General features: G+C 48.4%; 2 protein-coding genes across 3 annotated transcripts in view; both read left to right on the top strand.

Annotated features, from left to right (window-relative positions):
• The window catches only part of LOC139379145 (calmodulin binding transcription activator 2), a 162,076-nt gene that overhangs the window by 33,305 nt on the left and 102,720 nt on the right, over positions 1–26,051 (top strand). The window lies entirely within an intron of this gene.
• Positions 1–26,051, top strand: part of LOC139379146 (high mobility group protein B2-like) — a 371,903-nt gene that overhangs the window by 311,179 nt on the left and 34,673 nt on the right. The window lies entirely within an intron of this gene.

Here is a 26,051-nt window from a genome sequence, read left to right as displayed (position 1 = left end):
CATCCCCCACAGTGATTAGAACGACAGACATCACATTTACATGATGAAGACATCCCCCACAGTGATTAGAATGACAGACATCACATTTACATGATGAAGACATCCCCCACAGTGATTAGAATGACAGACATTACATTTACATGATGAAGACATCCCCCACAGTGATTAGAACGACAGACATCACATTTACATTATGAAGACATCCCCAGTGATTAGAACGACAGACATCACATTTACATTATGAAGACATCCCCAGTGATTAGAACGACAGACATCACATTTACATGATGAAGACATCCCCCACAGTGATTAGAACGACAGACATCACATTTACATGATGAAGACATCCCCCACAGTGATTAGAATGACAGACATTACATTTACATTATGAAGACATCCCCAGTGATTAGAACGACAGACATCACATTTACATTATGAAGACATCCCCAGTGATTAGAACGACAGACCATTTACAGTATTATGGTAATGAATCTTAACAGAACGACTCCTGTAATGAAGCTGCCTGAAAAAGGTCATTTTCTAGAGAGCACACCTGGAAAACACCATGCTAGACAACACACCTGGGAAAACACCACTCTAGACAACACACCTGGGAAAACACCACTCTAGACAACACACCTGGAAAACACAATGCTAGACAACACACCTGGGAAAACACCACTCTAGACAGCACACATGGGAAAACACACCTGGGAAAACACCACTCTAGACAGCACACATGGGAAAACACACCTGGGAAAACACCACTCTAGACAGCACACCTGGGAAAACACACCTGGGAAAACACCACTCTAGACAGCACACCTGGGAAAACACACCTGGGAAAACACCACTCTAGACAGCACACCTGGGAAAACACACCTGGGAAAACACCACTCTAGACAGCACACCTGGGAAAACACACCTTGGAAAACTCCACTGTAGACAGCACACCTGGGAAAACACCACTCTAGACAGCACACCCGGGAAAACACCACTCTAGACAGCACACCTGGGAAACACACCTGAGAAAACACCACTCTAGACAGCACACCTGGGAAAACACCACTATAGACAGCACACCTGGGAAAACACACCTGGGAAAACTCCACTCTAGACAGCACACCTGGGAAAACTCCACTCTAGACAGCACACCTGGGAAAACTCCACTCTAGACAGCACACCTGGGAAAACACCACTCTAGACAGCACACCTGGGAAAACTCCACTCTAGACAGCACACCTGGGAAAACACATCTTGGAAAACACCACTCTAGACAGCACACCTGGGAAAACACATCTTGGAAAGCACCACTCTAGACAGCACACCTGGGAAACACCACTCTAGACAGCACACCTGGGGAAACTCCACTCTAGACAGCACAACTGGGAAAACACCACTCTAGACAGCACACCTGGGAAAACTCCACTCTAGACAGCACAACTGGGAAAACACCACTCTATACAGCACACCTGGGAAAACACCACTCTAGACAGCAACACTGGGAAAACACCACTCTAGACAACACACCTGGGAAAACTCCACTCTAGACAGCACAACTGGGAAAACACCACTCTAGACAACACACCTGGGAAAACACCACTCTAGACAGCACAACTGGGAAAACACCACCCTAGACAGCACACCTGGGAAAACACCACTCTAGACAACACACCTGGGAAAACTCCACTCTAGACAGCACAACTGGGAAAACTCCACTCTAGACAACACACCTGGGAAAACATATCTTGGAAAAAACCACCCTAGACAACACACCTGGGAAAACACATCTTGGAAAAAACCACTCTAGACAGCACACCTGGGAAAACACATCTTGGAAAACACCACTCTAGACAGCACACCTGGGAAAACACATCTTGGAAAAAACCACCCTAGACAACACACCTGGGAAAACACATCTTGGAAAAAACCACTCTAGACAGCACACCTGGTAAAACACCACTCTAGACAACACACCTGGGAAAACACCACTCTAGACAACACACCTGGGAAAACACCACTCTAGACAACACACCTGGGAAAACACCACCCTAGACAGCACACCTGGGAAAACACATCTTGGAAAAAACCACCCTAGACAACACACCTGGGAAAACACCACCCTAGACAGCACACCTGGGAAAACACCACTCTAGACAACACACCTGGGAAAACTCCACTCTAGACAGCACAACTGGGAAAACACCACTCTAGACAGCACACCTGGGAAAACACATCTTGGAAAAAAACACCCTAGACAACACACCTGGGAAAACACATCTTGGAAAGCACCACTCTAGACAGCACACCTGGGAAAACACCACCCTAGACAGCACACCTGGGAAAACACCACCCTAGACAGCACACCTGGGAAAACACCACTCTAGACAGAACAACTGGGAAAACACCACCCTAGACAGCACACCTGGGAAAACACCACTCTAGACAACACACCTGGGAAAACTCCATTCTAGACAGCACAACTGGGAAAACACCACTCTAGACAGCACACCTGGGAAAACACATCTTGGAAAAAACCACCCTAGACAACACACCTGGGAAAACACATCTTGGAAAACTCCACTCTAGACAGCACACCTGGGAAAACACATCTTGGAAAACACCACCCTAGACAGCACACCTGGGAAAACACCACTCTAGACAGAACAACTGGGAAAACACCACCCTAGACAGCACACCTGGGAAAACACCACTCTAGACAACACACCTGGGAAAACTCCATTCTAGACAGCACAACTGGGAAAACACCACTCTAGACAAGCACACCTGGGAAAACACATCTTGGAAAAAACCACCCTAGACAACACACCTGGGAAAACACATCTTGGAAAACTCCACTCTAGACAGCACACCTGGGAAAACACATCTTGGAAAAAACCACCCTAGACAACACACCTGGGAAAACACATCTTGGAAAGCACCACTCTAGACAGCACACCTGGGAAAACACATCTTGGAAAGCACCACTCTAGACAGCACACCTGGGAAAACACCACCCTAGACAGCACACCTGGGAAAACACATCTTGGAAAAAACCACCCTAGACAACACACCTGGGAAAACACCACCCTAGACAGCACACCTGGGAAAACACCACTCTAGACAGCACACCTGGGAAAACACATCTTGGAAAAAACCACCCTAGACAACACACCTGGGAAAACACCACTCTAGACAGCACACCTGGGAAAACACATCTTGGAAAACTCCACTCTAGACAGCACACCTGGGAAAACACATCTTGGAAAACACCACTCTAGACAGCACAACTGGGAAAACACCACCCTAGACAGCACACCTGGGAAAACACATCTTGGAAAAAACCACCCTAGACAACACACCTGGGAAAACACATCTTGGAAAGCACCACTCTAGACAGCACACCTGGGAAAACACATCTTGGAAAGCACCACTCTAGACAGCACACCTGGGAAAACACCACCCTAGACAGCACACCTGGGAAAACACATCTTGGAAAACTCCACTCTAGACAGCACACCTGGGAAAACACATCTTGGAAAACACCACTCTAGACAGCACAACTGGGAAAACACCACCCTAGACAGCACACCTGGGAAAACACATCTTGGAAAAAACCACCCTAGACAACACACCTGGGAAAACACATCTTGGAAAGCACCACTCTAGACAGCACACCTGGGAAAACACATCTTGGAAAAAACCACCCTAGACAACACACCTGGGAAAACACATCTTGGAAAGCACCACTCTAGACAGCACACCTGGGAAAACACATCTTGGAAAGCACCACTCTAGACAGCACACCTGGGAAAACACCACTCTAGACAGCACACCTGGGAAAACACATCTTGGAAAAAACCACCCTAGACAACACACCTGGGAAAACACCACCCTAGACAGCACACCTGGGAAAACTCCACTCTAGACAGCACACCTGGGAAAACACCACTCTAGACAGCACACCTGGGAAAACACATATTGGAAAACTCCACTCTAGACAACACACCTGGGAAAACACCACCCTAGACAGCACACCTGGGAAAACACCACTCTAGACAGCACAACTGGGAAAACACCACTCTAGACAGCACACCTGGGAAAACACATATTGGAAAACTCCACTCTAGACAGCACACCTGGGAAAACTCCACCCTAGACAGCACACCTGCGAAAACACATCTTGGAAAAACCACCCTAGACAACACACCTGGGAAAACTCCACTCTAGACAGCACAACTGGGAGAACACCACTCTAGACAGCACACCTGGGAAAACACATCTTGGAAAAAACCACCCTAGACAACACACCTGGGAAAACACATCTTGGAAAGCACCACTCTAGACAGCACACCTGGGAAAACACCACTCTAGACAGCACACCTGGGAAAACACATCTTGGAAAAAACCACCCTAGACAACACACCTGGGAAAACACATCTTGGAAAACTCCACTCTAGACAGCACACCTGGGAAAACACATCTTGGAAAAAAACACCCTAGACAACACACCTGGGAAAACACATCTTGGAAAAAAACACCCTAGACAACACACCTGGGAAAACACATCTTGGAAAGCACCACTCTAGACAGCACACCTGGGAAAACACCACCCTAGACAGCACACCTGGGAAAACACCACTCTAGACAGCACACCTGGGAAAACACATCTTGGAAAAAAACACCCTAGACAACACACCTGGGAAAACACATCTTGGAAAACACCACCCTAGACAGCACACCTGGGAAAACACCACTCTATACAGCACACCTGGGAAAACACATCGTGGAAAACTCCACTCTAGACAGCACACCTGGGAAAACACATCTTGGAAAACACCACTCTAGACAGCACAACTGGGAAAACACCACCCTAGACAGCACACCTGGGAAAACACATCTTGGAAAAAACCACCCTAGACAACACACCTGGGAAAACGCATCTTGGAAAACACCACTCTAGACAGCACAACTGGGAAAACACCACCCTAGACAGCACACCTGGGAAAACTCCACCCTAGACAGCACACCTGGGAAAACACATCTTGGAAAACTCCACTCTAGACAGCACACCTGGGAAAACACATCTTGGAAAACACCACTCTAGACAGCACAACTGGGAAAACACCACCCTAGACAGCACACCTGGGAAAACACATCTTGGAAAAAACCACCCTAGACAACACACCTGGGAAAACACATCTTGGAAAACACCACTCTAGACAGCACAACTGGGAAAACACCACCCTAGACAGCACACCTGGGAAAACACATCTTGGAAAAAAACACCCTAGACAACACACCTGGGAAAACACATCTTGGAAAGCACCACTCTAGACAGCACACCTGGGAAAACTCCACCCTAGACAGCACACCTGGGAAAACACCACTCTAGACAGCACACCTGGGAAAACACATCTTGGAAAAAACCACCCTAGAACACACACCTGGGAAAACTCCACTCTAGACAGCACAACTGGGAAAACACCACTCTAGACAGCACACCTGGGAAAACACATCTTGGAAAAAACCACCCTAGACAACACACCTGGGAAAACACATCTTGGAAAGCACCACTCTAGACAGCACACCTGGGAAAACACCACTCTAGACAGCACACCTGGGAAAACACATCTTGGAAAAAACCACCCTAGACAACACACCTGGGAAAACACATCTTGGAAAACTCCACTCTAGACAGCACACCTGGGAAAACACATCTTGGAAAAAACCACCCTAGACAACACACCTGGGAAAACACATCTTGGAAAAAACCACCCTAGACAACACACCTGGGAAAACACATCTTGGAAAGCACCACTCTAGACAGCACACCTGGGAAAACACCACCCTAGACAGCACACCTGGGAAAACACCACTCTAGACAGCACACCTGGGAAAACACATCTTGGAAAAAACCACCCTAGACAACACACCTGGGAAAACACATTTTGGAAAACACCACCCTAGACAGCACACCTGGGAAAACACCACTCTAGACAGCACACCTGGGAAAACACATCTTGGAAAACTCCACTCTAGACAGCACACCTGGGAAAACACCACTCTAGACAGCACACCTGGGAAAACACATCTTGGAAAACTCCACTCTAGACAGCACACCTGGGAAAACACCACTCTAGACAGCACACCTGGGAAAACACATCTTGGAAAACTCCACTCTAGACAGCACACCTGGGAAAACACATCTTGGAAAACACCACTCTAGACAGCACAACTGGGAAAACACCACCCTAGACAGCACACCTGGGAAAACACATCTTGGAAAAAACCACCCTAGACAACACACCTGGGAAAACACATCTTGGAAAACACCACTCTAGACAGCACAACTGGGAAAACACCACCCTAGACAGCACACCTGGGAAAACACATCTTGGAAAAAACCACCCTAGACAACACACCTGGGAAAACACATCTTGGAAAGCACCACTCTAGACAGCACACCTGGGAAAACTCCACCCTAGACAGCACACCTGGGAAAACACATCTTGGAAAACTCCACTCTAGACAGCACACCTGGGAAAACACATCTTGGAAAACACCACTCTAGACAGCACAACTGGGAAAACACCACCCTAGACAGCACACCTGGGAAAACACATCTTGGAAAAAAACACCCTAGACAACACACCTGGGAAAACACATCTTGGAAAACACCACTCTAGACAGCACACCTGGGAAAACTCCACCCTAGACAGCACACCTGGGAAAACACATCTTGGAAAAAACCACCCTAGACAACACACCTGGGAAAACACATCTTGGAAAGCACCACTCTAGACAGCACACCTGGGAAAACTCCACCCTAGACAGCACACCTGGGAAAACACATCTTGGAAAACACCACTCTAGACAGCACACCTGGGAAAACACATCTTGGAAAACTCCACTCTAGACAGCACAACTGGGAAAACACCACCCTAGACTGCACACCTGGGAAAACACATCTTGGAAAAAACCACCCTAGACAGCACACCTGGGAAAACACATCTTGGAAAACACCACCCTAGACAGCACACCTGGGAAAACACCACCCTAGACAGCACACCTGGGAAAACACATCTTGGAAAACTCCACTCTAGACAGCACACCTGGGAAAACACATCTTGGAAAACTCCACTCTAGACTGCACACCTGGGAAAACACATCTTGGAAAAAACCACCCTAGACAGCACACCTGGGAAAACACATCTTGGAAAACACCACCCTAGACAGCACACCTGGGAAAACACCACTCTAGACAGCACACCTGGGAAAACACATCTTGGAAAAAAACACCCTAGACAGCACACCTGGGAAAACACATCTTGGAAAAAACCACCCTAGACAACACACCTGGGAAAACACATCTTGGAAAGCACCACTCTAGACAGCACACCTGGGAAAACACATCTTGGAAAGCACCACTCTAGACAGCACACCTGGGAAAACACCACTCTAGACAGCACACCTGGGAAAACACATCTTGGAAAAAACCACCCTAGACAACACACCTGGTAAAACACATCTTGGAAAGCACCACTCTAGACAGCACACCTGGGAAAACTCCACCCTAGACAGCACACCTGGGAAAACACATCTTGGAAAACACCACCCTAGACAGCACACCTGGGAAAACACCACTCTAGACAGCACACCTGGGAAAACACATATTGGAAAACTCCACTCTAGACAGCACACCTGGGAAAACACATCTTGGAAAACACCACTCTAGACAGCACAACTGGGAAAACACCACCCTAGACAGCACACCTGGGAAAACACATCTTGGAAAAAACCACCCTAGACAACACACCTGGGAAAACACATCTTGGAAAGCACCACTCTAGACAGCACACCTGGGAAAACTCCACCCTAGACAGCACACCTGGGAAAACACATATTGGAAAACACCACCCTAGACAGCACACCTGGGAAAACACCACTCTAGACAGCACACCTGGGAAAACACATCTTGGAAAACTCCACTCTAGACAGCACACCTGGGAAAACACATCTTGGAAAACACCACTCTAGACAGCACAACTGGGAAAACACCACCCTAGACAGCACACCTGGGAAAACACATCTTGGAAAAAACCACCCTAGACAACACACCTGGGAAAACACATCTTGGAAAGCACCACTCTAGACAGCACACCTGGGAAAACACATCTTGGAAAGCACCACTCTAGACAGCACACCTGGGAAAACACCACCCTAGACAGCTCACCTGGGAAAACACCACCCTAGACAGCACACCTGGGAAAACACATCTTGGAAAAAACCACCCTAGACAGCACACCTGGGAAAACACATCTTGGAAAACACCACCCTAGACAGCACACCTGGGAAAACACCACTCTAGACAGCACACCTGGGAAAACACATCTTGGAAAACTCCACTCTAGACAGCACACCTGGGAAAACACATCTTGGAAAGCACCACTCTAGACAGCACACCTGGGAAAACACATCTTGGAAAGCACCACTCTAGACAGCACACCTGGGAAAACACCACTCTAGACAGCACACCTGGGAAAACACATCTTGGAAAAAACCACCCTAGACAACACACCTGGTAAAACACATCTTGGAAAGCACCACTCTAGACAGCACACCTGGGAAAACTCCACCCTAGACAGCACACCTGGGAAAACACATCTTGGAAAACACCACCCTAGACAGCACACCTGGGAAAACACCACTCTAGACAGCACACCTGGGAAAACACATATTGGAAAACTCCACTCTAGACAGCACACCTGGGAAAACACATCTTGGAAAACACCACTCTAGACAGCACAACTGGGAAAACACCACCCTAGACAGCACACCTGGGAAAACACATCTTGGAAAAAACCACCCTAGACAACACACCTGGGAAAACACATCTTGGAAAGCACCACTCTAGACAGCACACCTGGGAAAACTCCACCCTAGACAGCACACCTGGGAAAACACATATTGGAAAACACCACCCTAGACAGCACACCTGGGAAAACACCACTCTAGACAGCACACCTGGGAAAACACATCTTGGAAAACTCCACTCTAGACAGCACACCTGGGAAAACACATCTTGGAAAACACCACTCTAGACAGCACAACTGGGAAAACCCCACCCTAGACAGCACACCTGGGAAAACACATCTTGGAAAAAACCACCCTAGACAACACACCTGGGAAAACACATCTTGGAAAGCACCACTCTAGACAGCACACCTGGGAAAACACATCTTGGAAAGCACCACTCTAGACAGCACACCTGGGAAAACACCACCCTAGACAGCTCACCTGGGAAAACACCACCCTAGACAGCACACCTGGGAAAACACATCTTGGAAAAAACCACCCTAGACAGCACACCTGGGAAAACACATCTTGGAAAACACCACCCTAGACAGCACACCTGGGAAAACACCACTCTAGACAGCACACCTGGGAAAACACATCTTGGAAAACTCCACTCTAGACAGCACACCTGGGAAAACACATCTTGGAAAACTCCACTCTAGACAGCACAACTGGGAAAACACCACCCTAGACTGCACACCTGGGAAAACACATCTTGGAAAAAACCACCCTAGACAGCACACCTGGGAAAACACATCTTGGAAAACACCACCCTAGACAGCACACCTGGGAAAACACCACTCTAGACAGCACACCTGGGAAAACACATCTTGGAAAAAACCACCCTAGACAGCACACCTGGGAAAACACATCTTGGAAAAAACCACCCTAGACAACACACCTGGGAAAACACATCTTGGAAAGCACCACTCTAGACAGCACACCTGGGAAAACACCACTCTAGACAGCACACCTGGGAAAACACATCTTGGAAAAAACCACCCTAGACAACACACCTGGTAAAACACATCTTGGAAAGCACCACTCTAGACAGCACACCTGGGAAAACTCCACCCTAGACAGCACACCTGGGAAAACACATCTTGGAAAACACCACCCTAGACAGCACACCTGGGAAAACACCACTCTAGACAGCACACCTGGGAAAACACATATTGGAAAACTCCACTCTAGACAGCACACCTGGGAAAACACATCTTGGAAAACACCACTCTAGACAGCACAACTGGGAAAACACCACCCTAGACAGCACACCTGGGAAAACACATCTTGGAAAAAACCACCCTAGACAACACACCTGGGAAAACACATCTTGGAAAGCACCACTCTAGACAGCACACCTGGGAAAACTCCACCCTAGACAGCACACCTGGGAAAACACATATTGGAAAACACCACCCTAGACAGCACACCTGGGAAAACACCACTCTAGACAGCACACCTGGGAAAACACATCTTGGAAAACTCCACTCTAGACAGCACACCTGGGAAAACACATCTTGGAAAACACCACTCTAGACAGCACAACTGGGAAAACACCACCCTAGACAGCACACCTGGGAAAACACATCTTGGAAAAAACCACCCTAGACAACACACCTGGGAAAACACATCTTGGAAAGCACCACTCTAGACAGCACACCTGGGAAAACACATCTTGGAAAGCACCACTCTAGACAGCACACCTGGGAAAACACCACCCTAGACAGCTCACCTGGGAAAACACCACCCTAGACAGCACACCTGGGAAAACACATCTTGGAAAAAACCACCCTAGACAGCACACCTGGGAAAACACCACTCTAGACAGCACACCTGGGAAAACACATCTTGGAAAACTCCACTCTAGACAGCACACCTGGGAAAACACATCTTGGAAAACTCCACTCTAGACAGCACAACTGGGAAAACACCACCCTAGACTGCACACCTGGGAAAACACATCTTGGAAAAAACCACCCTAGACAGCACACCTGGGAAAACACATCTTGGAAAACACCACCCTAGACAGCACACCTGGGAAAACACCACTCTAGACAGCACACCTGGGAAAACACATCTTGGAAAAAACCACCCTAGACAGCACACCTGGGAAAACACATCTTGGAAAAAACCACCCTAGACAACACACCTGGGAAAACACATCTTGGAAAGCACCACTCTAGACAGCACACCTGGGAAAACACATCTTGGAAAGCACCACTCTAGACAGCACACCTGGGAAAACACCACTCTAGACAGCACACCTGGGAAAACACATCTTGGAAAAAAACACCCTAGACAACACACCTGGTAAAACACATCTTGGAAAGCACCACTCTAGACAGCACACCTGGGAAAACTCCACCCTAGACAGCACACCTGGGAAAACACATCTTGGAAAACACCACCCTAGACAGCACACCTGGGAAAACACCACTCTAGACAGCACACCTGGGAAAACACATATTGGAAAACTCCACTCTAGACAGCACACCTGGGAAAACACATCTTGGAAAACACCACTCTAGACAGCACAACTGGGAAAACACCACCCTAGACAGCACACCTGGGAAAACACATATTGGAAAACACCACCCTAGACAGCACACCTGGGAAAACACCACTCTAGACAGCACACCTGGGAAAACACATCTTGGAAAACTCCACTCTAGACAGCACACCTGGGAAAACACATCTTGGAAAACACCACTCTAGACAGCACAACTGGGAAAACACCACCCTAGACAGCACACCTGGGAAAACACATCTTGGAAAAAACCACCCTAGACAACACACCTGGGAAAACACATCTTGGAAAGCACCACTCTAGACAGCACACCTGGGAAAACACATCTTGGAAAGCACCACTCTAGACAGCACACCTGGGAAAACACCACCCTAGACAGCACACCTGGGAAAACACCACCCTAGACAGCACACCTGGGAAAACACATCTTGGAAAAAACCACCCTAGACAGCACACCTGGGAAAACACCACCCTAGACAGCACACCTGGGAAAACACCACTCTAGACAGCACACCTGGGAAAACACATTTTGGAAAAAACCACCCTAGACAACACACCTGGGAAAACACATCTTGGAAAGCACCACTCTAGACAGCACACCTGGGAAAACTCCACCCTAGACAGCACACCTGGGAAAACACATCTTGGAAAAAACCACCCTAGAAAACACATCTTGGAAAACACCACTCTAGACATCACAACTGGGGAAACACCACCCTAGACAGCACACCTGGGAAAACACATCCTGGAAAAAACCACCCTAGACAACACACCTGGGAAAACACATCTTGGAAAGCACCACTCTAGACAGCACACCTGGGAAAACACATCTTGGAAAGCACCACTCTAGACAGCACACCTGGGAAAACACCACCCTAGACAGCACACCTGGGAAAACACCACCCTAGACAGCACACCTGGGAAAACACATCTTGGAAAAAACCACCCTAGACAACACACCTGGGAAAACACCACCCTAGACAGCACACCTGGGAAAACACCACTCTAGACAGCACACCTGGGAAAACACATCTTGGAAAAAACCACCCTAGACAACACACCTGGGAAAACACATCTTGGAAAAAACCACCCTAGACAACACACCTGGGAAAACACATCTTGGAAAGCACCACTTTAGACAGCACACCTGGGAAAACTCCACCCTAGACAGCACACCTGGGAAAACACATCTTGGAAAACACCACCCTAGACAACACACCTGGGAAAACACCACCCTAGACAGCACACCTGGGAAAACACCACTCTAGACAGCACAACTGGGAAAGAACCACCCTAGACAGCACACCTGGGAAAACACCACCCTAGACAGCACACCTGGGAAAACACATCTTGGAAAAAACCACTCTAGACAACACACCTGGGAAAACACCACCCTAGACAGCACACCTGGGAAAACACATCTTGGAAAAAACCACCCTAGACAACACACCTGGGAAAACACATCTTGGAAAGCACCACTCTAGACAGCACACCTGGGAAAACACATCTTGGAAAGCACCACTCTAGACAGCACACCTGGGAAAACACCACTCTAGACAGCACACCTGGGAAAACACATCTTGGAAAAAACCACCCTAGACAGCACACCTGGTAAAACACATCTTGGAAAGCACCACTCTAGACAGCACACCTGGGAAAACTCCACCCTAGACAGCACACCTGGGAAAACACATCTTGGAAAACACCACTCTAGACAGCACAACTGGGAAAACACCACCCTAGACAGCACACCTGGGAAAACACATCTTGGAAAAAACCACCCTAGACAACACACCTGGGAAAACACATCTTGGAAAGCACCACTCTAGACAGCACACCTGGGAAAACACATCTTGGAAAGCACCACTCTAGACAGCACACCTGGGAAAACACCACCCTAGACAGCACACCTGGGAAAACACCACCCTAGACAGCACACCTGGGAAAACACATCTTGGAAAAAACCACCCTAGACAGCACACCTGGGAAAACACCACCCTAGACAGCACACCTGGGAAAACACCACTCTAGACAGCACACCTGGGAAAACACATTTTGGAAAAAACCACCCTAGACAACACACCTGGGAAAACACATCTTGGAAAGCACCACTCTAGACAGCACACCTGGGAAAACTCCACCCTAGACAGCACACCTGGGAAAACACATCTTGGAAAAAACCACCCTAGAAAACACATCTTGGAAAACACCACTCTAGACAGCACAACTGGGGAAACACCACCCTAGACAGCACACCTGGGAAAACACATCCTGGAAAAAACCACCCTAGACAACACACCTGGGAAAACACATCTTGGAAAGCACCACTCTAGACAGCACACCTGGGAAAACACATCTTGGAAAGCACCACTCTAGACAGCACACCTGGGAAAACACCACCCTAGACAGCACACCTGGGAAAACACCACCCTAGACAGCACACCTGGGAAAACACATCTTGGAAAAAACCACCCTAGACAACACACCTGGGAAAACACCACCCTAGACAGCACACCTGGGAAAACACCACTCTAGACAGCACACCTGGGAAAACACATCTTGGAAAAAACCACCCTAGACAACACACCTGGGAAAACACATCTTGGAAAAAACCACCCTAGACAACACACCTGGGAAAACACATCTTGGAAAGCACCACTTTAGACAGCACACCTGGGAAAACTCCACCCTAGACAGCACACCTGGGAAAACACATCTTGGAAAACACCACCCTAGACAACACACCTGGGAAAACACCACCCTAGACAGCACACCTGGGAAAACACCACTCTAGACAGCACAACTGGGAAAGAACCACCCTAGACAGCACACCTGGGAAAACACCACCCTAGACAGCACACCTGGGAAAACACATCTTGGAAAAAACCACTCTAGACAACACACCTGGGAAAACACCACCCTAGACAGCACACCTGGGAAAACACATCTTGGAAAAAACCACCCTAGACAACACACCTGGGAAAACACATCTTGGAAAGCACCACTCTAGACAGCACACCTGGGAAAACACATCTTGGAAAGCACCACTCTAGACAGCACACCTGGGAAAACACCACTCTAGACAGCACACCTGGGAAAACACATCTTGGAAAAAACCACCCTAGACAGCACACCTGGTAAAACACATCTTGGAAAGCACCACTCTAGACAGCACACCTGGGAAAACTCCACCCTAGACAGCACACCTGGGAAAACACATCTTGGAAAACACCACCCTAGACAGCACACCTGGGAAAACACCACTCTAGACAGCACACCTGGGAAAACACATATTGGAAAACTCCACTCTAGACAGCACACCTGGGAAAACACATCTTGGAAAACACCACTCTAGACAGCACAACTGGGAAAACACCACCCTAGACAGCACACCTGGGAAAACACATATTGGAAAACACCACCCTAGACAGCACACCTGGGAAAACACCACTCTAGACAGCACACCTGGGAAAACACATCTTGGAAAACTCCACTCTAGACAGCACACCTGGGAAAACACATCTTGGAAAACACCACTCTAGACAGCACAACTGGGAAAACACCACCCTAGACAGCACACCTGGGAAAACACATCTTGGAAAAAACCACCCTAGACAACACACCTGGGAAAACACATCTTGGAAAGCACCACTCTAGACAGCACACCTGGGAAAACACATCTTGGAAAGCACCACTCTAGACAGCACACCTGGGAAAACACCACCCTAGACAGCACACCTGGGAAAACACCACCCTAGACAGCACACCTGGGAAAACACATCTTGGAAAAAACCACCCTAGACAGCACACCTGGGAAAACACCACCCTAGACAGCACACCTGGGAAAACACCACTCTAGACAGCACACCTGGGAAAACACATTTTGGAAAAAACCACCCTAGACAACACACCTGGGAAAACACATCTTGGAAAGCACCACTCTAGACAGCACACCTGGGAAAACTCCACCCTAGACAGCACACCTGGGAAAACACATCTTGGAAAAAACCACCCTAGAAAACACATCTTGGAAAACACCACTCTAGACAGCACAACTGGGAAAACACCACCCTAGACAGCACACCTGGGAAAACACATCCTGGAAAAAAACACCCTAGACAACACACCTGGGAAAACACATCTTGGAAAGCACCACTCTAGACAGCACACCTGGGAAAACACATCTTGGAAAGCACCACTCTAGACAGCACACCTGGGAAAACACCACCCTAGACAGCACACCTGGGAAAACACCACCCTAGACAGCACACCTGGGAAAACACATCTTGGAAAAAACCACCCTAGACAACACACCTGGGAAAACACCACCCTAGACAGCACACCTGGGAAAACACCACTCTAGACAGCACACCTGGGAAAACACATCTTGGAAAAAACCACCCTAGACAACACACCTGGGAAAACACATCTTGGAAAAAACCACCCTAGACAACACACCTGGGAAAACACATCTTGGAAAGCACCACTTTAGACAGCACACCTGGGAAAACTCCACCCTAGACAGCACACCTGGGAAAACACATCTTGGAAAACACCACCCTAGACAACGCACCTGGGAAAACACCACCCTAGACAGCACACCTGGGAAAACACCACTCTAGACAGCACAACTGGGAAAGAACCACCCTAGACAGCACACCTGGGAAAACACCACCCTAGACAGCACACCTGGGAAAACACATCTTGGAAAAAACCACCCTAGACAACACACCTGGGAAAACACATCTTGGAAAAAACCACCCTAGACAACACACCTGGGAAAACACCACCCTAGACAGCACACCTGGGAAAACACCACTCTAGACAGCACACCTGGGAAAACACATCTTGGAAAAAAACACCCTAGACAACACACCTGGGAAAACACATCTTGGAAAAAACCACCCTAGACAACACACCTGGGAAAACACATCTTGGAAAGCACCACTTTAGACAGCACACCTGGGAAAACTCCACCCTAGACAGCACACCTGGGAAAACACATCTTGGAAAACACCACCCTAGACAACACACCTGGGAAAACACCACCCTAGACAGCACACCTGGGAAAACACCACTCTAGACAGCACAACTGGGAAAGAACCACCCTAGACAGCACACCTGGGAAAACACCACCCTAGACAGCACACCTGGGAAAACACATCTTGGAAAGCACCACTCTAGACAGCACACCTGGGAAAACACCACTCTAGACAGCACACCTGGGAAAACACATCTTGGAAAAAACCACCCTAGACAACACACCTGGTAAAACACATCTTGGAAAGCACCACTCTAGACAGCACACCTGGGAAAACTCCACCCTAGACAGCACACCTGGGAAAACACATCTTGGAAAACACCACCCTAGACAGCACACCTGGGAAAACACCACTCTAGACAGCACACCTGGGAAAACACATATTGGAAAACTCCACTCTAGACAGCACACCTGGGAAAACACATCTTGGAAAACACCACTCTAGACAGCACAACTGGGAAAACACCACCCTAGACAGCACACCTGGGAAAACACATATTGGAAAACACCACCCTAGACAGCACACCTGGGAAAACACCACTCTAGACAGCACACCTGGGAAAACACATCTTGGAAAACTCCACTCTAGACAGCACACCTGGGAAAACACATCTTGGAAAACACCACTCTAGACAGCACAACTGGGAAAACACCACCCTAGACAGCACACCTGGGAAAACACATCTTGGAAAAAACCACCCTAGACAACACACCTGGGAAAACACATCTTGGAAAGCACCACTCTAGACAGCACACCTGGGAAAACACCACCCTAGACAGCACACCTGGGAAAACACCACTCTAGACAGCACACCTGGGAAAACACATCTTGGAAAAAACCACCCTAGACAACACACCTGGGAAAACACATCTTGGAAAAAACCACTCTAGACAACACACCTGGGAAAACACATCTTGGAAAGCACCACTTTAGACAGCACACCTGGGAAAACTCCACCCTAGACAGCACACCTGGGAAAACACATCTTGGAAAACACCACCCTAGACAACACACCTGGGAAAACACCACCCTAGACAGCACACCTGGGAAAACACCACTCTAGACAGCACAACTGGGAAAGAACCACCCTAGACAGCACACCTGGGAAAACACCACCCTAGACAGCACACCTGGGAAAACACATCTTGGAAAAAACCACTCTAGACAACACACCTGGGAAAACACCACCCTAGACAGCACACCTGGGAAAACACATCTTGGAAAAAACCACCCTAGACAACACACCTGGGAAAACACCACCCTAGACAGCACACCTGGGAAAACACCACTCTAGACAGCACACCTGGGAAAACACATCTTGGAAAAAACCACCCTAGACAACACACCTGGGAAAACACATCTTGGAAAGCACCACTTTAGACAGCACACCTGGGAAAACTCCACCCTAGACAGCACACCTGGGAAAACACATCTTGGAAAACACCACCCTAGACAACACACCTGGGAAAACACCACCCTAGACAGCACACCTGGGAAAACACCACTCTAGACAGCACAACTGGGAAAGAACCACCCTAGACAGCACACCTGGGAAAACACCACCCTAGACAGCACACCTGGGAAAACACATCTTGGAAAAAAACACTCTAGACAACACACCTGGGAAAACACCACCCTAGACAGCACACCTGGGAAAACACATCTTGGAAAACACCACTCTAGACAGCACACCTGGGAAAACACCACCCTAGACAGCACACCTGGGAAAACACCACTCTAGACAGCACACCTGGGAAAACACCACCCTAGACAGCACACCTGGGAAAACTCCACTCTAGACAGCACACCTGGGAAAACACCACTCTAGACAGCACACCTGGGAAAACACATATTGGAAAACTCCACTCTAGACAACACACCTGGGAAAACACCACCCTAGACAGCACACCTGGGAAAACACCACTCTAGACAGCACAACTGGGAAAACACCACTCTAGACAGCACACCTGGGAAAACTCCACCCTAGACAGCACACCTGGGAAAACACATCTTGGAAAAAACCACCCTAGACAACACACCTGGGAAAACTCCACTCTAGACAGCACAACTGGGAAAACACCACTCTAGACAGCACACCTGGGAAAACACATCTTGGAAAAAACCACCCTAGACAACACACCTGGGAAAACACATCTTGGAAAGCACCACTCTAGACAGCACACCTGGGAAAACACCACCCTAGACAACACACCTGGGAAAACACATCTTGGAAAAAAACACCCTAGACAACACACCTGGGAAAACTCCACTCTAGACAGCACAACTGGGAAAACACCACTCTAGACAGCACACCTGGGAAAACACATATTGGAAAAAACCACCCTAGACAACACACCTGGGAAAACACATCTTGGAAAGCACCACTCTAGACAGCACACCTGGGAAAACACCACCCTAGACAACACACCTGGGAAAACACATCTTGGAAAGCACCACTCTAGACAGCACACCTGGGAAAACACCACCCTAGACAGCACACCTGGGAAAGCACCACCCTAGACAGCACACCTGGGAAAACACATCTTGGAAAACACCACTCTAGACAGCACAACTGGGAAAACACCACCCTAGACAGCACACCTGGGAAAACACATCTTAGAAAAAACCACCCTAGACAACACACCTGGGAAAACACATCTTGGAAAGCACCACTCTAGACAGCACACCTGGGAAAACTCCACCCTAGACAGCACACCTGGGAAAACACATATTGGAAAACACCACCCTAGACAGCACACCTGGGAAAACACCACTCTAGACAGCACACCTGGGAAAACACATCTTGGAAAACTCCACTCTAGACAGCACACCTGGGAAAACACATATTGGAAAACACCACTCTAGACAGCACACCTGGGAAAACACATCTTGGAAAAAACCACCCTAGACAGCACACCTGGGAAAACACCACCCTAGACAGCACACCTGGGAAAACACCACTCTAGACAGCACACCTGGGAAAACACATTTTGGAAAAAAACACCCTAGACAACACACCTGGGAAAACACATCTTGGAAAGCACCACTCTAGACAGCACACCTGGGAAAACTCCACCCTAGACAGCACACCTGGGAAAACACATCTTGGAAAAAACCACCCTAGAAAACACATCTTGGAAAACACCACTCTAGACAGCACAACTGGGAAAACACCACCCTAGACAGCACACCTGGGAAAACACATCCTGGAAAAAACCACCCTAGACAACACACCTGGGAAAACACATCTTGGAAAGCACCACTCTAGACAGCACACCTGGGAAAACACATCTTGGAAAGCACCACTCTAAATCAAATCAAATCAAATCAAATTTTATTTGTCACATACACATGGTTAGCAGATGTTAATGCGAGTGTAGCGAAATGCTTGTGCTTCTAGTTCCGACAATGCAGTAATAACAAGTAATCTAACTAACAATTCCAAAACTACTGTCTTGTACACAGTGTGAGGGGATAAAGAATATGTACATAAGGATATATGAATGAGTGATGGTACAGAGCAGCATAGGCAAGATACAGTAGATGGTATCGGGTACAGTATGTACAAATGAGATGAGTATGTAAACAAAGTGGCATAGTATAGTATAAAGTGGCTAGTGATACATGTATTACATAAGGATACCGTCGATGATATAGAGTACAGTATATACGTATGCGTATGAGATGAATAATGTAGGGTAAGTAACATTTATATAAGGTAGCATTGTTTAAAGTGGCTAGTGATATATTTACATCATTTCCCATCAATTCCCATTATTAAAGTGGCTGGAGTTAGTGTGAGTCAGTGTGTTGGCAGCAGCCACTCAGTGTTAGTGGTGGCTGTTTAACAGTCTGATGGCCTTGAGATAGAAGCTGTTTTTCAGTCTCTCGGTCCCAGCTTTGATGCACCTGTACTGACCTCGCCTTCTGGATGATAGCGGGGTGAACAGGCAGTGGCTCGGGTGGTTGATGTCCTTGATGATCTTTATGGCCTTCCTGTGACATCGGGTGGTGTAGGTGTCCTGGAGGGCAGGTAGTTTGCCCCCGGTGATGCGTTGTGCAGACCTCACTACCCTCTGGAGAGCCTTACGGTTGAGGGCGGTGCAGTTGCCATACCAGGCGGTGATACAGCCCGCCAGGATGCTCTCGATTGTGCATCTGTAGAAGTTTGTGAGTGCTTTGGTGACAAGCCGAATTTCTTCAGCCTCCTGAGGTTGAAGAGGCGCTGCTGCGCCTTCTTCACGATGCTGTCTGTGTGAGTGGACCAATTCAGTTTGTCTGTGATGTGTATGCCGAGGAACTTAAAACTTGCTACCCTCTCCACTACTGTTCCATCGATGTGGATAGGGGGGTGTTCCCTCTGCTGTTTCCTGAAGTCCACAATCATCTCCTTAGTTTTGTTGACGTTGAGTGTGAGGTTGTTTTCCTGACACCACACTCCGAGGGCCCTCACCTCCTCCCTGTAGGCCGTCTCATCGTTGTTGGTAATCAAGCCTACCACTGTTGTGTCGTCCGCAAACTTGATGATTGAGTTGGAGGCGTGCGTGGCCACGCAGTCGTGGGTGAACAGGGAGTACAGGAGAGGGCTCAGAACGCAACCTTGTGGGGCCCCAGTGTTGAGGATCAGCGGGGAGGAGATGTTGTTGCCTACCCTCACCACCTGGGGGCGGCCCGTCAGGAAGTCCAGTACCCAGTTGCACAGGGCGGGGTCGAGACCCAGGGTCTCGAGCTTGATGACGAGCTTGGAGGGTACTATGGTGTTGAATGCCGAGCTGTAGTCGATGAACAGCATTCTCACATAGGTATTCCTCTTGTCCAGATGGGTTAGGGCAGTGTGCAGTGTGGTTGAGATTGCATCGTCTGTGGACCTATTTGGGCGGTAAGCAAATTGGAGTGGGTCTAGGGTGTCAGGTAGGGTGGAGGTGATATGGTCCTTGACTAGTCTCTCAAAGCACTTCATGATGACGGATGTGAGTGCTACGGGGCGGTAGTCATTTAGCTCAGTTACCTTAGCTTTCTTGGGAACAGGAACAATGGTGGCCCTCTTGAAGCATGTGGGAACAGCAGACTGGTATAGGGATTGATTGAATATGTCCGTAAACACACCGGCCAGCTGGTCTGCGCATGCTCTGAGGGCGCGGCTGGGGATGCCATCTGGGCCTGCAGCCTTGCGAGGGTTAACACGTTTAAATGTCTTACTCACCTCGGCTGCAGTGAAGGAGAGACCGCATGTTTTCGTTGCAGGCCGTGTCAGTGGCACTGTATTGTCCTCAAAGCGGGCAAAAAAGTTATTTAGTCTGCCTGGGAGCAAGACATCCTGGTCCGTGACTGGGCTGGGTTTCTTCCTGTAGTCCGTGATTGACTGTAGACCCTGCCACATGCCTCTTGTGTCTGAGCCGTTGAATTGAGATACTACTTTGTCTCTGTACTGGCGCTTAGCTTGTTTGATAGCCTTGCGGAGGGAATAGCTGCACTGTTTGTATTCGGTCATGTTACCAGACACCTTGCCCTGATTAAAAGCAGTGGTTCGCGCTTTCAGTTTCACACGAATGCTGCCATCAATCCACGGTTTCTGGTTAGGGAATGTTTTAATCGTTGCTATGGGAACGACATCTTCAACGCACGTTCTAATGAACTCGCACACCGAATCAGCGTATTCGTCAATGTTGTTATCTGACGCAATACGAAACATCTCCCAGTCCACGTGATGGAAGCAGTCTTGGAGTGTGGAGTCAGCTTGGTCGGACCAGCGTTGGACAGACCTCAGCGTGGGAGCCTCTTGTTTTAGTTTCTGTCTGTAGGCAGGGATCAACAAAATGGAGTCGTGGTCAGCTTTTCCGAAAGGGGGGCGGGGCAGGGCCTTATATGCGTCGCGGAAGTTAGAGTAACAATGGTCCAAGGTCTTTCCTCCCCTGGTTGCGCAATCGATATGCTGATAAAATTTGGGGAGTCTTGTTTTCAGATTAGCCTTGTTAAAATCCCCAGCTACAATGAATGCAGCCTCCGGATAAATTGTTTCCAGTTTGCAGAGAGTTAAATAAAGTTCGTTCAGAGCCATCGATGTGTCTGCTTGGGGGGGGATATATACGGCTGTGATTATAATCGAAGAGAATTCTCTTGGTAGATAATGCGGTCTACATTTGATTGTGAGGAATTCTAAATCAGGTGAACAGAAGGATTTGAGTTCCTGTATGTTTCTTTCATCGCACCATGTCACGTTAGTCATAAGGCATACGCCCCCTCCCCTCTTTTTACCAGAAAGATGTTTTTTCCTGTCTGCGCGATGCGTGGAGAAACCTGTTGGCTGCACCGCTTCGGATTGCGTCTCTCCAGTAAGCCACGTTTCCGTGAAGCAAAGAACGTTACAGTCTCTGATGTCCCTCTGGAATGCTACCCTTGCTCGGATTTCATCAACCTTGTTGTCAAGAGACTGGACATTGGCAAGAAGAATGCTAGGGAGTGGTGTGCGCTGTGCCCGTCTCCGGAGTCTGACCAGAAGACCGCCTCGTTTCCCTCTCTTTCGGAGTCGTTTTTTTGGGTCGCTGCATAGGATCCACTCCGTTGTTCTGTTTGTAAGGCAGAACACAGGATCCGCGTCGCGAAAAACATATTCTTGGTCGTACTGATGGTGAGTTGATGCTGATCTTATATTCAGTAGTTCTTCTCGACTGTATGTAATGAAACCTAAGATGACCTGGGGTACTAATGTAAGAAATAACACGTAAAAAAACAAAAAACTGCATAGTTTCCTAGGAACGCGAAGCGAGGCGGCCATCTCTGTCGGCGCCGGAAGTCTAGACAGCACACCTGCACACCTGGGAAAACACCACCCTAGACAGCACACCTGGGAAAACACATCTTGGAAAAAACCACCCTAGACAACACACCTGGGAAAACACCACCCTAGACAGCACACCTGGGAAAACACCACTCTAGACAGCACACCTGGGAAAACACATCTTGGAAAAAACCACCCTAGACAACACACCTGGGAAAACACATCTTGGAAAAAACCACCCTAGACAACACACCTGGGAAAACACATCTTGGAAAGCACCACTTTAGACAGCACACCTGGGAAAACTCCACCCTAGACAGCACACCTGGGAAAACACATCTTGGAAAACACCACCCTAGACAACACACCTGGGAAAACACCACCCTAGACAGCACACCTGGGAAAACACCACTCTAGACAGCACAACTGGGAAAGAACCACCCTAGACAGCACACCTGGGAAAACACCACCCTAGACAGCACACCTGGGAAAACACATCTTGGAAAAAACCACTCTAGACAACACACCTGGGAAAACACCACCCTAGACAGCACACCTGGGAAAACACATCTTGGAAAAAACCACCCTAGACAACACACCTGGGAAAACACCACCCTAGACAGCACACCTGGGAAAACACCACTCTAGACAGCACACCTGGGAAAACACATCTTGGAAAAAAACACCCTAGACAACACACCTGGGAAAACACATCTTGGAAAAGACCACCCTAGACAACACACCTGGGAAAACACATCTTGGAAAGCACCACTTTAGACAGCACACCTGGGAAAACTCCACCCTAGACAGCACACCTGGGAAAACACATCTTGGAAAACACCACCCTAGACAACACACCTGGGAAAACACCACCCTAGACAGCACACCTGGGAAAACACCACTCTAGACAGCACAACTGGGAAAGAACCACCCTAGACAGCACACCTGGGAAAACACCACCCTAGACAGCACACCTGGGAAAACACATCTTGGAAAAAACCACTCTAGACAACACACCTGGGAAAACACCACCCTAGACAGCACACCTGGGAAAACACATCTTGGAAAACACCACTCTAGACAGCACACCTGGGAAAACACCACCCTAGACAGCACACCTGGGAAAACACCACTCTAGACAGCACACCTGGGAAAACACCACCCTAGACAGCACACCTGGGAAAACTCCACTCTAGACAGCACACCTGGGAAAACACCACTCTAGACAGCACACCTGGGAAAACACATATTGGAAAACTCCACTCTAGACAACACACCTGGGAAAACACCACCCTAGACAGCACACCTGGGAAAACACCACTCTAGACAGCACAACTGGGAAAACACCACTCTAGACAGCACACCTGGGAAAACTCCACCCTAGACAGCACACCTGGGAAAACACATCTTGGAAAAAACCACCCTAGACAACACACCTGGGAAAACTCCACTCTAGACAGCACAACTGGGAAAACACCACTCTAGACAGCACACCTGGGAAAACACATCTTGGAAAAAACCACCCTAGACAACACACCTGGGAAAACACATCTTGGAAAGCACCACTCTAGACAGCACACCTGGGAAAACACCACCCTAGACAACACACCTGGGAAAACACATCTTGGAAAAAAACACCCTAGACAACACACCTGGGAAAACTCCACTCTAGACAGCACAACTGGGAAAACACCACTCTAGACAGCACACCTGGGAAAACACATATTGGAAAAAACCACCCTAGACAACACACCTGGGAAAACACATCTTGGAAAGCACCACTCTAGACAGCACACCTGGGAAAACACCACCCTAGACAACACACCTGGGAAAACACATCTTGGAAAGCACCACTCTAGACAGCACACCTGGGAAAACACCACCCTAGACAGCACACCTGGGAAAGCACCACCCTAGACAGCACACCTGGGAAAACACCACCCTAGACAGCACACCTGGGAAAACACATCTTGGAAAAAACCACCCTAGACAACACACCTGGGAAAACACCACTCTAGACAGCACACCTGGGAAAACACACCTGGGAAAACACCACCCTAGACAGCACACCTGGGAAAACACATCTTGGAAAACACCACTCTAGACAGCACACCTGGGAAAACACCACCCTAGACAGCACACCTGGGAAAACACCACTCTAGACAGCACACCTGGGAAAACACCACCCTAGACAGCACACCTGGGAAAACTCCACTCTAGACAGCACACCTGGGAAAACACCACTCTAGACAGCACACCTGGGAAAACACATATTGGAAAACTCCACTCTAGACAACACACCTGGGAAAACACACCCTAGACAGCACAACTGGGAAAACACATCTTAGAAAACACCACCCTAGACAGCACACCTGGGAAAACACCACCCTAGACAGCACACCTGGGAAAACTCCACTCTAGACAGCACAACTGGGAAAACACATCTTGGAAAACACCACCCTAGACAGCACACCTGGGAAAACACCACCCTAGACAGCACACCTGGGAAAACACCACCCTAGACAACACACCTGGGAAAACACCACCCTAGACAGCACACCTGGGAAAACACATCTTGGAAAAAACCACCCTAGACAACACACCTGGGAAAACACCACCCTAGACAGCACACCTGGGAAAACACCACTCTAGACAGCACACCTGGGAAAACACATCTTGGAAAAAACCACCCTAGACAACACACCTGGGAAAACACATCTTGGAAAAAACCACCCTAGACAACACACCTGGGAAAACACCACCCTAGACAGCACACCTGGGAAAACACCACTCTAGACAGCACAACTGGGAAAGAACCACCCTAGACAGCACACCTGGGAAA

Source organism: Oncorhynchus clarkii, chromosome 21 (assembly GCF_045791955.1).
Source record: "Oncorhynchus clarkii lewisi isolate Uvic-CL-2024 chromosome 21, UVic_Ocla_1.0, whole genome shotgun sequence".
Taxonomy (NCBI): domain Eukaryota; kingdom Metazoa; phylum Chordata; class Actinopteri; order Salmoniformes; family Salmonidae; genus Oncorhynchus; species Oncorhynchus clarkii.
This window is presented reverse-complemented; position numbering and strand designations above follow the sequence as displayed.